Raw genomic sequence first — 16,354 nt, 5'->3', positions numbered from 1 at the left:
TGGTTCAAGTTGAATCTTCTTTGTTTGAAACTTCGACCATATGGTTGAAAATTCAAATTTCAAGATGAAAATTCTACTATTTAGTTCAGAATTCAACCATTTTATATTGAATTCATGATTTAAGGGGGTGTTGGATTACATAGTTGTGGCTTTACCTTGAAGGGTTTAAGCTTTGTGTGATGAACTGTAGCAAAGAAGAGGAGGATATGTAAGAAAACTTTTTGAAGCGTGCAAATATTTTTCATGTTTAGTGTCACATTCTGCCTTAATTCCTCCCACCTAAGTCTCAAAACCTGTCACTTCCCCCTCCCATAGTATTGTGGCGTAGTTTCTAAACTACCCCCAAGACGTTGCCTCCGTTCCGGGACCTAATCCTGGGGCGAATACGCTCGAAGTCTCGACTGGCAAGGAGTCGAGGAACTCTCCAGGGTGGACATCCGCGAAAAGTCTCGTCCCCACGAATTCCTGGGATCAATGCGTCGGTGCACCAAAACGCCTGCGCCGCCCTTAACCCCCACCGAAGCTTGTTCCGGTGTGTATCCTCCACCCTCCCTTAGTGCGACTCCCATCGGCGAGTGCCCGAACCGTCGGAAATTCTAAACCGTTCGCGCCTGTGCATGGAAAGCAGAGCCGAGAGGCGAAAGGAAAGTTCGCGGATCCGGCCTAAGGGACTGTAGGGCTGATGGGTGCTAACCCTTTGCGCGCCAGGGTTCGAGTAACACCGAGTGTTCATTTGCGCGATTTAAACTGCCGGGAATAAAAAAAATATTAAAAAACTAAAAAAAACTCAGTTCTTGCCCTGGAGTTCCAGGATCTGATATCACACGAGTGGAAGCTGGCGAGGAATAAACGCTGGCTCGTCAACCTCCCTGACACACTTTGTAAGAAAACTTTGAAGTCGGGGTAGTGGCCACTTAATTTTTCACCTTTATATCTGGCAAAGATTTTCAGCTTCTCAGAACCATTGGTGAAGGGAAAGATGAAGTTAGGTGATTGTCAGTGACAAGAAGTTTTAAAAAGTGCGGTAAAGTGAGGAAAGTGCTCGTGAGGAGTGAACAAACTTTACAGGTGTCTTAAGTTTGACACCGGTGGGACAAGTGCGGGGTATCATGTGTTGTTGGGAGCATCCCTCCGTGGAGGGTTGATGACGTGCCGACAATTACATTCTGGTCTATTGTGTATCTCATCATCAGGCAGAGGTCCCGCGTACCATCCCTGGAAGTAAGAAAGTGAGTCAATTGTTTATCATCGTTAATTAGCTTTCTAAGCCCCACCGGCATGATTCTCTTGACGTCTGATCTGCGAATTAGATCTTGGTGATGGAGGTGGTTTTTATAGCGAGAGAGATAAAGTGGTGACATTTCTTTGAGATTACACCATTGCGGCTTTAAAACAATCGCTGTGAAAGTGCGGTAAAGCGTACGTGAAGGGATTAGTCCTGAATCAGTTTTATATAGGAGTTTACACTTTCTGTGTGAGATTGCTTTTTTGATTGAGAGGTTAAAATGTTCTCAAGTGTTGAGGTGGGTCAAGAAAGGATTTATCTGCAAGCAAAAGTGAGAAAATTTTTTGTCACCACAAAATTATGGTTCAATCATGAAACAATTCTGTCTAATTTAAGATCGAGTTTATTTGTTGTGGTTTAGTCTAGTCTTAACTGAAGAGATCTGTGCGCGGTTAAAAAAATAATGACGCTTTGTTTCATTTAACAGTTAGAGAAGAAGAAGCCTTCACAAGAGGCTGCAGAAACTTTTAAAATAAAAATGTAAATAGCTCGGAAAAATACTAAGTGAATTCAAATACGAAGAGTGGCAAAAATTTCGTTGCATGAATCACTCAATCAAACAATAAATCTCTGAATTTCTTTATCACGAGATTTTCCTCAGAATCATAAACACGAATCGATAGTTGATTCTAATTTAGTTTTAGTTAATAAAACTGAGAGAAAAATCTAAAACCAATTTCGATTCGAAATTGGAAAACTTAATCTGATGAATTCCATATCAAACTTTATGTCTAGAATCCTTCAACAATAAATGGATGAGAATAATAAAGTTGACAATACCAAGTCCCTGGAATAGTATACGATTTTGTGTATAAGAGAAATCGATAAAATATGATTAAATATCATCCGGCGACATGTCTCTAACTATTTTTTTTTCAAAAATGATGGCGTTAAATGTTTTAAAAAAAGCTTAAGATCTAATTGTTCAATAGATCTTTTTTTACATAATTAACTTCGGAATTACAAAATAATTGTTTTTTCTCGTTTCCAGTTTTATTTTAAGAGTAAAAATCACTTTTTATATATTCGAAAGTTTGATGACATTCGGTAACAAAACAGTTTACAATTAATTTTATGGTTTAAAAGTTTAATTTCCATATTTAAACAAAATAATATTGAAGTTTATTAAATTAACTTTAAGGAATAAAACTAAAATCCTGTTAAAAATGACGCTGTTAACATTTAAGACGTTTTTATTTTTATAAAAAACATTTTCTAAATTTAAATTAATATCTAACTTTTATTATAATGTTTTGCAACATGAACATGATTTCTAAACATATAGAATTAATAAATGAAAATCCAAATATAAAACTAATAAATTTTCTTTCAATATTTATCTATATAATTAACTTTTAATATAAAGATATAAAAATAAGAACTGTTAGGAGAAGTAAACCTAATGAAATTCCATGAAATCTAATGATATTTTATAAAATGCTGAAAAATATATTAAAGTGATTTGAGAGCATTGAAACCTCACGAAAATTATTGATTTCCTCGGAAATCTGATAAAATCGGTTTGAATCCTTTAAAAGTCCTGGATAATTTTTTGAAATGTCCTAAAACCTTGTAGATCGTATAAAAGCGTTTTAAACCCTCCTAAATACTAAGAAATTCTTTAAAACCGCTTGATTTTCTGTTTAAATACCGCGAAATTGTTAAATCTTGAAGAAATTCTTTGGAACCCTTAAAATACCTCAAAATATTCATTCAAATCCTTTGAAATCTTTTCAAATTTTTAAAAGCTCCTGATAGTATTTCTTAAAATTTCTTAAAATACTCAAAGTCCTATTTTATTATGTGAGATCCTGAAAAGTTTATTTAAATACTTTATTGCGAAAATTAAAAATCAGTTAAAATCCTTAAAGTCCTTAAAAATCTCATGAACTCCCTTTAAATTTCTTGAAAATTTTTTGAAATATTTGGAAACATTGGAAAATTTCTGAATTCCTTTGAAATATTAAGAAACACTATAAAAACCCTTAATATCTTACAAAAAGCTCTCAATTCTTGTCATATTCTTTGAAAGTTATGGAGATATTATAAAATCTTTAGAAATATTTTATATCTATTGAAGTCCCATACAAATCCTTTGGAATTTTGCAAAGTCCCTTGCAATCATTAAAAATGCCTGGAAACCCTTCAAATCTTATAGTAATCCTTTGAAATCATTATAAAGTTTTGGAAGTTATTTGCAATTCCATTATTATTATTATTTTTGTTGTTGTTGTGATTTATGAAAATCATTTGAAATCTATAAAATAATATTAAATCCAAGATTTCTTTTCTAAAAATCATATACAAACTAAGATCAAGACACAAGCAATAAAATCATCATTTTATTCTGATATTTATTGGCTTAATTAATTGTATCATAAAGGATAATGATAAGAAATTTTTATATCTCAAGCCTCGAGAGGCAAATAGAGTTGTTAGTTTCATTCAGAAAATATCGTGAGTGGTTTATATTGAAGAATTGTTAATAAATACAAAAAATCTTAAGTATAAACTAAAAGAAAATCTTTATTTTTACACTTGCCGTGATTAATTTACAATCAGTATTTCAGCTGAATTCAGCAATATATTCGGTCTTACGGTCAATGATAAAGTCAAAATAAAAGCATTCGAAATAACATGTAAAAACATATTTATTTCTTTAAAAAAATCCTCAACGTTTCGACCAAAACTGTGGGTCTTTTTCAAGAGTCGATATACATATCTATAATTTAATAAAAAATTGTATGAGCGTAAACGTTGTAATAATTAGTGTCGTAAAAATGATATTGGTTTGAACAAAATAAAAAATGTTATATTGAAACATACCTGAGTCAAAAATCAATGTCATATTTTATAAAAAACAAACAGCGTCATTAAAAAAAAAATGTTTTAAAAGAATAAAAATTTGTACTGATTGAAGCTTCAAAGATATTGGAGAGGCTCCAATAATTTATGAAAATGTCACATAATTTAAACGATGTTTACATACGGACGATACAAGACTGACTGTTATGAAAAGTTGTAATTGCAGAAGTGACAAATATTAATAAACCTCTGATGAAAAGGCGCGCCAAAGCTTGAGAATATAAGATTAAATAAATTAAGTTGATTTAAGTAAAAGGAATTTAAAAAAAGGGGAGGGGTTAAATTCAGCAATATATTCGGTCTTACGGTTAATGATAAAGTAATACTGATTGAAATACTGATTGAAAATTAAAACGGTCGCAGAAAGGAAAAACAGTTTTGGATCTGCTGTATCTACAATTGTGTTGTATATTTGTGGTGATTAATTTATACAGAAACAAAATGTTTTTATGTTGATCTGAAGTACTTTTCTTTTATTCAATTCAAAATCGAATAAAACAAACTTTTCAAGTTTCATCTATAAATAATCTATAATTATTTATTTGTGCTTTAAATTAAACAAAATTTGGATTGAATTAATTATGCCAAAATAAAGTTCGAAAAAAAGTGGGAAAATATTCAAAAATACAAAATTTAACCTTCTAAAACATTTGTTGCACAATTCTTTAAAATAAAATGTCTGAATTCTTGAAATTTTCCTCTCTACAAAATTCAAAGTTTTTGAAAATAAAAGACTACCATCATAATCAGCATATATTTAAACATGTCTGTTACAGGTTGTTATGTTTTCTCATTTAATTTTTAGGATCTTAATGATTGATTGCGAATAGGGGTCAACTGCCCAATTTGTCAATTTAACTGAAATAATCTTATATTAAATAATTTACGTACATATGAAATTCATACTTAATAGATATTGATTACCAGCGACTAAAGGGGAGATTAAATAATATAACATCACGGCTTACAGTCCCTCCGAATATACTACTTGCTTCAACATTAATGAAGATTGAATTCTTTTAGATGTCATTAAAATATGTAACTTTTTTCATTAAAATAAAACAATATCGGAAGTATTTGTTAAGTGAATGTAACTATTAATATTTGTACTAGAGAAAAAGTCCCACTCACTTAATGAATTTTCTGTCAGTTGCATGTATTTCATTCAGACCACTAAATTGTAGTAGAAAGGAAAGAATATTCAATTCGCTGAACTCGTTTTGTACTTACTCAAGGAAATATTAAAATAATGTAATACAGTGAATGCACTAGCATCAAGAAAATTATGTTAAAACAATTATACCTTTCTTTCTAAATATTTAAAGAATTGTAAACTTATTGAAAAGAATGAATTTGAATTTTCAAAAAGTTAATTTGAAACTTGGTGACATTTTTGCGATCAGGATTCATCTCTTTTTTACTTTATAAGTAAATATTTTAAAAAGCGTGTAAATTGAAAATTTGTTAAAATTGTAAATAACATTCCAAATAAACAAATTCTTTTACGTTTTTGAGCCCCTTTTTAAATCTGTATTTCCACAGTATAGCAACAGCTTATAAACATTAATGCAAAAAAATTCCTAGCATAGTGCAAGAAGTTACAGTTAAAAGAAAAAACGTTGAAAGGAAATTATAAAACATTATCTGTAGGCAAATAATAAATACGAGTTAGATGAATATGTATTCTGTGGCAATTTTTTATATACTACAAGGTTTGTGTTAAAAATAATTTTTTAACAAAAAGAATATCACATTTTTCCAAGATTTTTATTCGAACTTTAACATTAAAATTACAATCTGCATTATTTTTAGAATATTTTCTTTCGAAATAATCAAATTGCCTTGACCCTGGGTTCATCTTGTACAGAACTTTGAAAGTTTTTGTTTTGCAAAAATGAAACCAATAGAAAATAGAAATAACAGATTTTCTTTAAAAAGAAAAACAGATTTGAAAGTAAAGACGTTTATTTTACAAATTTTGCAGTTCACTTTTGTCAATTTCTACTAAGTATAAAACATAAAAACAAACAAATTCTCTAGGGACATATTATCGCTTCTTAAAATGAAATCGTGATCGAAAATCTTTAGAAATGAATGCAAGCGATCCAAAAAAGAATAAAATTGCACTAAGAATAAAAATTAGTAGCAAAATTAGTATTCTGCAAACTTGAATCTTATATCCAGTCGTATTACTTCAAAAAATCTGGCATGGTAAACTAGTTGATAATTTTTAAACTGCCATTTTAAATTTATAAGAATAAAACAAACTCAAGATGTATGTGTTTGCAATTGAATAAGTTTTTGTCTAAACCTAATCATAGTAAAAATTTCCGAAAATGATGCGCTTTAAAATTAAAAATTGAATATAGGAAGCATTCCTCATAAAAATATGTTTAAGCTGGTTAAGGATTTTTAATTTTATAATTATAACACATTAAAATTTTGAATTTTACATTTTGATATTGTGAAAAATTTAGGAACAAAATGTTCCACGCAAGTTTCGTACGAGATTCTTAATTCTAGTTTAATTTAACTCATTTTATACCCTGATGATAAACGCAGCTGTGAAAGTGATATCCATATGAGTGTTTCTATATTTCTCTTTTTACAATATATATGGCCTCAGTAAATTTAATATGAATAGAATAAAAGTCGAAAATTCATTAGCAATTTCAAACGTTAACACGCAGAGAAATCATAATATGATATAAAAAATTATAAACTGAATAAGCTAACTTCAATAATCAGTACACTTACTTTACTTCTGAAAACTATAAAACGTAAAATATAATTTTTGTTCTTTTCTGAAAATGAATTTTTAATTTGTTCTAATTTTAGACTACTAACTTTTTCCGAAGCTCGTACCAGTTCTGAAAAAAATGATTATTTTCAGAATATATTATCGTTTCCTATAATGAAGCCGTGGTCGGAAATCTTTAGGACTGAATGAAAATGCTCTAAACAAGGACAAAACTGCACTGAGAAATAAAACCTAAAAGAAAAATGTTTATTCTTCAAACCTTCAAGCTCATATTTTGTATTTGGCGAGTAAAACTTATTTTAATGTTAATCAATATCAGTTTACAATTTTTCTAACAAAAATTAAAAATCTGTAAAAATGAAATGAACTTAAGATAATATGCTTGCAGATAAATAATCAATTTTGATTTAAAAGCTTAAAACAGTAAGCAGTTCCTCATTTGACGCGTTCAAAAATTAAATATTATTGTAGGAAGCATTCCACATGAAACGGCGTGTAAAATCGTTAGAAGTTTTAAATTGTAAAATTGTAACGATAGAAAATTACAAAGTTGTAATCATGATATTGTGAAAAATCCCAAGAATAAATTGTATACGCAACTTAAAATAAAAATATAATCACCTTTTAATCTTAAATAAAGAGAGAGTTTAATTTTAAGTTTTCGAAGTTGAGCATTTTCTATTTAAAACGTTCAAAACAAATCTTTGAAATTATAACATTTAAAATGAGATAAAAATTTCGAAATTTAATCTTACAATTAAAAAATAAAAAATAAAAGTAGTCTTAATTGATTAAGGAGTTTGTATTAAATGAAAAAGTAAACTTTATGATTATAATATACAATTTCAATTTAAAGCCGTTTTAGTTTGAATAGAGCACCATTCATTTGAATTCATTGATTTCTTTGGAGGCGCACCTCAACATTTCAAGTGCGGTTAAGTATGCGGTTCTAAATTCTTTTTTTCGTTTTTTAAATTAAATCGAATAATCAATCATGGATTTAATTGAAATTCTAAAAGCATTCTTCAAATTTTCAAAACATACAGTCAAAAGGAGAATTCATGGATCAAAATTTGCGAATTTTTTAGATGATGAAGATTTTATACATTGTTACTATGTTTTTAATTCAAAAAATAAAATTTTCGTAAAATTATATATTATCAGGGTAATATTAAGCAGTATTTATAAATTATAAAAAGTATTTGCATATCTAACAACTTTCGGATATTTATGTAATGAATCTGTGTTAAGAAATGAAAATTTGTCTAAAACTTAATTTTATTTTATTTTATGTGTCTTGTTGAAAGCGATGACATTTCAAAATAATTCAGAGTTAATGATCAATACTTTCGTAAATACAATTTGAAGTAACAGTAAAATTTAATATAGAATTAACTATAAAATTTTCACATTCTGATTCCAAAATTCTCAAATAGATCAGAATTTATTTTAAGGGCGATTTCCTGATTTTTAACTAAAATTAATATGTGAATTAGAACATTTCGGTGAATTTATTTTTAGAAAAACTTCTCAACTTTATAGATGAAAATTCCCAAATATATAAGGAAAAATTTTCTACTGTTTTTGTTTGTTTGTTAATGAAAGTATGTAAAGCATATATTCGTTGGGATCCAGATCATACGGAAATTTTTCTTTGTGAATTACAGAGTGTAATAATAAAAATAATTTGACTTTTTAATTTTTTAAAGAATACATTGCATATCTTTTCATTAAGGCAATATTATTGATAATATACTTTTTGAAAGACCTTTATTAATTTATACTCATAAAAGTTAACGTAAAAATCGTTCAGTTTCCAAAGTGTCATACTCTTTTAGGCTAGGTTGCACTTATCTATATCTATAGCCCTAATATTTCTATTTTTTGCTTCCTGACACAAAATACGGTTGGGTGGTCAACGATTTTTCTATAATCTCTTAGATAAGGGAGGGACACCTAGTAATAGATGTATTACTAAGATTTTACAAGCTTAAAAATAAAATGAGTGCATAACAATTAGTACTTAGTTTTACAAACATAAAATCGTATAATTTCATTAGGACTTTAAATGTTATCTAGTTTGATTTTTTATTTTCAAAGCTAAATTTCCAGTTTTTAACCTTATATTTTTAAAGTATTAAAATTGAACCTCAATATTTATTTAAAGTATTATTCTATTGTCCATAAGTTATCCAAATTTCTATTTATTTATCACAGTCTTCACAGTACTATTTTTTTGTTAAAAATTCGTCTGTTTTGATTCAAAATTAACTTTTCAGTAGAAAATTTACATTTTCGTGTTCAAAATTCCACTATTTTGTAGAAAATTTGTTATTTTTGAGTATGAAATTCAACCATTTGGTAGAAACTCGGCTATTTGGTCAAAATTGAAGCTACTTTGTTAAAAATGTATTTTTTTACTTAAAGATTCCTCATTTTAGTTAATATCTCATTTCTTCGGATACAAATTTAACTTTTTTAAAAAATAATTTCCTCTTTTTCTTGGTTAGAAACCAATTTTTTCGCCGAAAAATTTAACATTCTATTATTTGTTGAAAATTAATATTCTTTATCCACATGAAAATTCTATTCTATGGTTGCAAATTAATGTATTTTGCTACAGATTCTATTTTCTGTTGTTGTAAAAAATGTATACTCTTGGTTACAAATGTAACTATTTGACAGAAAATTTAGGTATTAGTTAAGGATTCCAATATTTTGTTGAAAAATATTATTTTTTGAATAACTTTAACTGATTGTGATTAAAAATAAAGATATTCTTTGGATCTTGAGTTGCAAATTAATCTACTTTGTTAAAAATACGCTTTTTAGTTTAAAATTAATTTTTCTAACTGAAAATTTAACTGTTTGGTTGAGAATTATTTTGTTTTTGTTGAGAATTCTTGTTTTTGGCTTGAAAATTTGACTAGTTAGTAGAGAATTAAACTATTATGTAGGAATCTCTGCTTCTTTTTTCAATTTAAAATTTATTTTTTAAAGAAAAATTTAAATATTTTATTCTGAGTTAGAAGCATTATCATTTTTAGTTCAAAAATTAAACTATTAAAATGTATGTATTTTGTTGAAATAGCTCCTTTTTTGCCGATAATTAATCTTACTCGTTGAAAACTCAAGTATTTGTTTCAAAATTTATGTATTTTCTTAAGAATTCGTCTTTTTTATTGGAAAATTAATCTGTTAGGTTGATGATTTTTTTTCTTGAAAATTAAACTGTTTTGTAAAGAGCTCCCCTTTTTGGCTTATAAAACAACAAATTTTTAATGATTTTTTTTCGACTAGAAAATCTTTCTTATTTAAAAAGTCAACTATTGTTGAAAATTCGTCTTTTTCATTTAAAAATTCATCTTTTTCGTTAAAAATTTTATTTTTGGTTAAAAATGCAACTGCTTGATTGAAAATGAATCTGTTTTGAATGAGTATTTAATCATTTTGGTAAAAATTTGATCATCTTTTCCGTTTAAAAATTCAACATATGGGATGCGTAAAAAATGAAACTGCTTGGGTTCAAATGAATTTGTCTTCGTTGAGGATTTAACTATTTTGTTAGAAATTCCTCTTTTCTTGTCTAATTTTCCAGTTTTTTGTTAAAAAAAATCTCCGTTTGTTTAAAATATAAACTATTACTTTTTTCGTCAAGAATTCATCCATTTTGCTTGTAAATTCAACTTCTTTTTTGAAAGCTGAACTACTTTCTGAATTCATAATGAACAGTAAGATTTAACTTCCCCACCTACATGAAAATCGTCTTAGGTTATCTTTGGAAAAAATTTAATCGGTAAAATTTACGTTAGGTAGATGCGCAGGGCGTCAAAATTTACGGACCCCCCTCAAGGGGCATACGTGGTACAAAATTTCAGAAAAATTCTACTTAATTAATGCACTGCCCAATGGTAACGAAGTAAGGCATTCGAATTTTCTCTATTTTCTAATACATTATTTTTATGTGGCAGCGTAACAGGGAGTAAAAGTATGAGCTCTAAAAGTAGATTATAAATAATTATGAAACTTCCCGCGAAAATAATAAATTCTACCTTAGGAAAGGTAATTGAAAGGAGGTCAAAGTTAATAAGTAAACCTAGTGGTAAGAAGGTACTTGTGCGGCTTAGTAAATATACAGCGTATTCTGCACAAGTGCACAGTGCGGCTTCTGTGCAAACTTACCTTGAAGAACTCTTGCATTTCAAGTATAACAAATACGCGAGAAGAGGCATCTGGGCGTGAAAAATTTTCTACCTTCGTATCGCTAGAGGAATTTCAAATCAGAGCTGAAAAAGGATCGGTGGTCCCCTTGTATTAAATTTCAATAGAATGATAATGATCACCAAACGTCGCCGTTATGAAGCCCACACTAATTCCCGAAGCATAATTTTTTATTCAAAATCGCATCATAAAATGAGAAATAATTGATGTAGTTTTTCAGAAGGTGGTTGTCAAAAGAAAATATTTAAAAAGTTTAAAGAAATTTGAATGAGACTAAAATCAAATTTAAAATCCTATTTATCGTCCAATAATCAAGTTAATATGCAGAACTCCTAAAAATAAAACCAAAAATATAACGACCAAATTTGGACAACCAACATAAAATGTTCCTATTTAAATTTAAAAAAAGACCAAATTCCCCTTAGAAAGAAAGAAAAAATTCTTTTTCTGCACAAAAATAAAAAAGAGGAAAGAAAAAAGAGAAGGCAACCAACCAAATCCCCTGCCTTCTACCTTTTGAACTCCTTTAGTCTTTTTTATTTTATTATTTTAAAATTACAACAAAAAGCATTTGTCCAAAATAATCACCAACGTTTCGGCACTCATACAGCATACTTATCAAGGCAAGAAAAAATTGACCAGGAAGGAACAGCAACGAAACCACGATGCTCTCTCCTCGATATTTCATTTCGCAGACAAACCTCTTAGATCCCTAAACAACTGGGCACGTTTCGAGAAAACTCTGGAACATGAGTTCAATTTTCGAAACTTCAAAATTTTCCCACGTTAATTAAATTAATATTCGAACTTCGAAAAAAAATTACAAATTTTCTTTCTCCGGTAATGAAAACTGGGGAGGGGGGGGGGGATTGCCTTGCCCTGTACCTCGAAAAGCGTCCTTGGACCACGCTAGTAGATATATTAGGGCGATTAGGCTGCAGAGGGTAACACGGGTAAAAAATAAACTTTTTATTATCAATTCAACAATAATGCATTTTTTATTCAGGAGCATCCAATATATTTCTATAAAATTTTAAGAGAATAAAATATTCGTCTAATATTGAGATTTTAATTCAACAATACGTAACACTTAATTGAATTAAAGAATAAATCAATGTAATTAATTGAATCAATATAATCTGCGAAGTACAGCTATACGAATTTGAAGAAGTTTATTCATAATAGAATATATCATGAAAATTTCTTATGAAGCGCCCTATAGAAATATTTAAATCAATTTAAAAAAGCCATATCGGACGTTAAAAAACTTGACGGTATTAAATGTTGTGAACAAAATGATTATATTAAGAAATTTCTGGGTATGAAAGGTTTATGAAATAATGTATTCCCGCCAAATCTTACATGTTCTGTAAGACATAAAAGAGATTTTGTCTATATTTTATCGTAAATTTTTTTCCAAATTACTTGGGAAACTTTGATTTCACAAATTTATATAGTTACACTTGGTAGATTTTTTGCATCGTAAATGCTTGTGGTGTAATAATATATTTTCCAACTGGAGTAAAAGTTATTTTAACCGAAAAATTGAACAAAACTGACTAATTACAAACCTAGAAAGTCACTTAATGTGACTAATATGTTTTTTAATTTAACATAATATAACTGAATTGGGAAACTTTTTTTTACTTATTTTAGTAAAATTAGACCGAATCTAGAGGAATTTAAGGAAAATGAGAAGAATTCGATGAGTCAAAGAAATAGCAGGTAAATGACAAAAAATCCAAGTAAATTGAAACATTTCAGAAAGGCCGTGCGTAGGTTCACAAAAATTCGGCGAATGTAGAACAAATATTTACGGTTAGCCCAGGGGTGATGGAAAATGCCGGCTAGGTTCACCTAAATTCGGGGAGCGCAGCTCAAATATTTTCGGTGAGACTAGATACTTCGATTAAAAAATATTTAAACAATTTAATTAATACATTAATTTTGAAATGAGTTTAGAAAAATTTAAGGAATTTTAAATAATGGTGAATTCAAAATAAATTCAAATATATTTCAAAGGTTATTTAAAATCTGTAGATCTTTGAAACTCTAAAATCTTCTCCAATTCTTATGAATAAATTTTTGGAAATTCATTACAATATTATAAAATTCTGTCAAATCTTATAGTATTTCCCGACATTTTTAAAAATTATTTAAAATTATTCAAATCGTTTTTAAAATCTCTTGCATTTTTTTAACTCTTGAAAACGCCTTAGAATCTTTTGAAGCAACCTAAAATATTTAAAACCTTGTGAAATCCCTTCAAACTGTTCAAGTCAATAAAAAAAATCTTGGAATCTATTAGAGCCCCCTTAAATATTCCAGATCATTTTAAATTTATGAAATCCCTTGAACATTTTTTTAATCTCTTGAAAATGCTTTGGAATCTTTTGAAATACCCTGGAATTAAGTCCCTTGACATCTTTTAAAGCTCTCAAAAATTTCTTGAAATAAAAAAATCTTAAATTTTTTTATACTTTATAATTCCTTCAAGTTCTTGAAGTTAATTGAAAAATTCTTAGCAACTTTTAAACTATCCTGAGATTTCAAAGGTTCTTTAAAATCTTGTTCAATACCTTAAAATATATAAAAACTACATACAAATTTGTTGAAATCCCCTAAAATCATTCAAGTATTTTGAAATACTTACCAAACTTTGAAATCTCTTGAAAATGCCTTGAAACCTTTAAAAATACTATAATACATTCAAAATTCTTTAAATTGTTTAAAAATTCTTGATATTCTGTAAAGCTGTTAAAAATTATTTGAAATCTAAGCAATACGAACTTTGACTTGTTTGGAAATTTTTGAATCCCCCGAAATTCCTAAATTTTTATAAATCAATTCTGTAAAATCTAATAAAATATTATAAATTGCCGTCAACTGGATTTAGTATTTTAAGAAATTATAGCTGTATTACCTTCGTATAATGCTGTTTTAATTAAAATTTTCTATCTACTACATTTCTAGATGTCAAAATTTAGCTGAAACTGCTAGATGTTTGGATAATACCTATATTTTCTCAAAAGATGAAATCCAGATAAAAATTTAGCTGGGACAACTTAATCATTTTTTCAGTGTGAAATCCTAAAAAATTGATTAAAGTACCTTTAGAGCTTTTAAAATTCGTTACAATTCCTTAAAATCATTGAAATCCTTCTTTCAATTTTCCCTGATTTTTTTGGTTTCCTCTGACCTAGGGCCACCCTGATTTCAATATATTTTGCTGCTTCAATTCAACCTTGGATAAAAAATAATATTTCAAGACATGTTTCATTATCTTTTAACTACATTTATAAAAGATGAAAGTGGATTATTTAATAGGATTGATTCAGCTTTTATTTCCAAAATACTCTTTTCATCGACTGGAAATTCCTATCTCTATTAATGGTACCTGAAGCCAAGTGATTAATGCTCTAAATATCCGATTTCGAATAATAATAATAAAGACAAAAAATATTCATAATGAATAGGAAAAAAACAAACTGATTGCTTTATCATTTGGAATCACGACAATCGTTCTATTTTAAGCTCTTGGATTTTCCAAATCGCTTTCTGTAAATCGAACTTATGACAAAGCCAGTGGAACGAAGAGTGCCTTTGTTTCGTAGACATAGTTGTGAGAGAGCGTACATTATAAGCAGAAAAAAAGCTTTGGCATTAAAATCGATCGAGTGTGCTCATAGAACATTATTTGAGCTTCGCTGTAGTTTTTCATCCTAAAAAGGACAGCTATTAGTTTCCGTAGAATTAGAGTGAACGTAAATCTAATCCTGGGACAAGTTATCGTGATTCTCATGATTATAAAAAATCTTATCTTCCTATGAAAACTGTAAAAGCTAAGCCTTTCAATGAAACTAAAAACATTCTTGCTTTTATCTTCTTTTTCCTTTTACAAATGTTATTAGTTCAAAACTAGAGTTTCAAATCTGAACTATGTATCGAGAACATGTTGCCGCAGATTTCTAGGTTAGGGATCGTCCATATATTACGTAACACTTTTTTCTTTTGTTTATATCGTTGTGTCTTTCTCAACTTCACATCAATTTCATGCTCGTCTTTATTCAAACAAAAGAAAAACGCGTTACGTAATTTATGGACGATCCCTTATATACTAAACAAAATGTTTGGGCAATAAATCTAATATTATTGAATTATGCTCACCTCTGTAGCAAACTATTAAGGCGAATACAATTTTTTTGAAATGAATACAATAATAAAAATGTGTACTTTTATTTTACAAGTAAAGTGTATAAATAGCAGGGATTAGAACAAAATTAAGGGTAACTTTTAAAAATTTCCCAATTATTTTAGTAAATTTAAAATAATTTAACTAAAAACTAAGCTCAGTCTAAAAAAATATAAAAAGATAATGAGGCTACGAAGACTTTTGTTACGTTTTTTTTGTTTCTTTCACCATAAAACTTTGACGAAACACACTTTTTAGATTGTGCCTACGTATCTGCATTATTTTCTAGTTATTTTTTACACTTAGCGTAGTTTTCAGGTAAATCATATTGTATTTATAGAAATAATGCGTAAATATCTGTTTATCATACAGAGACTTCATACTCTTTTTCTCTTTCCCAAACAATTCCTCTTTTTCCCTCTGCTTTAAAGAAACTTGAACTTTTTCTAGTCTTTTCGCTCAAATTCGAATTGCATTAATAAAACACGATTAGAAAATACAACTATTTTTAGTTAAAAGATAGCTAACTTAAATAAAAAACTCTAATATTAATTTTTCAGTTTATAATTCAACTTTTTTGCTTGCAAATTATGCTAATTTATTAAAAATTTAACTATTTGGTTAAAAATAGGTTTTCTTTCGTCGAAAATGAAATTTCTTAACTGAAAATTAAAATATAATATTTTCATCTGATAATTTATTGATTTTAGTTAAAAGTTCAGCAATTTAGTTGAAAATTAATGTATTTTGTTCCAAATTATTCTTTTTTTATAGAAGACTAATCTTTCTGATGAAAAATTGAATTGTTCGGTTTTTGTATAATGCACTTTTGTATAAAAATTAATCGTTTTTAGTTAATAATTTAACTACCTGGCTTAAGAATTTAACTGTTCTATTAAAAATTGGTCTTCCTTTATCGTTGAAAGTTGACCTTTATTGTTATACTTTTATTTTATTAGCTAAAAATAGAAAATTCTTCTATTTTGTGGAACATGAATGTTTTTTTATATATTTATATATTTATATTTTA

Source organism: Belonocnema kinseyi, chromosome 3, assembly GCF_010883055.1.
Source record: "Belonocnema kinseyi isolate 2016_QV_RU_SX_M_011 chromosome 3, B_treatae_v1, whole genome shotgun sequence".
Taxonomy (NCBI): domain Eukaryota; kingdom Metazoa; phylum Arthropoda; class Insecta; order Hymenoptera; family Cynipidae; genus Belonocnema; species Belonocnema kinseyi.
Note: the sequence above shows the minus strand (reverse complement) of the source record.